Source organism: Octopus bimaculoides, chromosome 5 (assembly GCF_001194135.2).
Source record: "Octopus bimaculoides isolate UCB-OBI-ISO-001 chromosome 5, ASM119413v2, whole genome shotgun sequence".
NCBI classification, from domain to species: domain Eukaryota; kingdom Metazoa; phylum Mollusca; class Cephalopoda; order Octopoda; family Octopodidae; genus Octopus; species Octopus bimaculoides.
Window position 1 is genome coordinate 17,233,461 of NC_068985.1, and position 889 is coordinate 17,234,349.

Consider the following 889-nt stretch of genomic DNA (forward strand, 5'->3'; position numbering starts at 1 on the left):
GTGGTTAGGGCAGCGGACTCGTGGTTATAGGATCGCGGTTTCGATTCCCAGACCGGGTGTTGTGAGTGTTTATTGAGCGAAAACACCTAAAAGCTCCATGAGGCTCCGGCAGGGGATGGTGGCGAACCCTGCTGTACTCTTCCACCACAACTTTCTCTCACTCTTACTTCCTGTTTCTGTTGTGCCTGTAATTCAAAGGGTCAGTCTTGTCACACTGTGTCATGCTGAATCTCCCCGAGAACTATGTTAAGGGTACACGTGTCTGTGGAGTGCTCAGCCACTTGCACATTAATTTCACGAGCAGGCTGTTCCATTGATCAGATCAACTGGAACCTTCAATGTCGTAAGCAATGGAGTGCCAACAACAAAGAAAGTAGTAGATTGATAGAATTAGTAGAGTGCAGACAAAATGCAGGATACATTTACACTGAGTTCAAATCCTTCCAATGTCAATTTTATCTTTCATCCTTCTGAAATCAATAAAATAATTATCAGTTGAGTATTGAGGTTGATCTAATCAGTCAGACTCATACCCAACATTTGAGTTTCTGTGCCTATGTAAGAAATCAATGTTAAATGCAATTACAAGTTACATGTATATGCAACAAGGTTCAAACTGTTTGTAAAATAAAGAGGAAAAAAATAATGATTAAAAAAAAAAATCTTGAAAATATTAGTTTTTAATGATTGCATATATTACAAATTTAAACAAATATTAAACTTTTACAGAATTAATAGTTTTTATCAAATAGTTACTACTGATTAAAGAAGGCTTAGATGATAAAGTAACATAACAAAAATTAAAAAAAGAAAGATAAAATTCAATTCATTGAATAAATCTTAGATTCCAAAGTGTAACAAAATTTATTCAAACTCTCCTGTCCTTCAC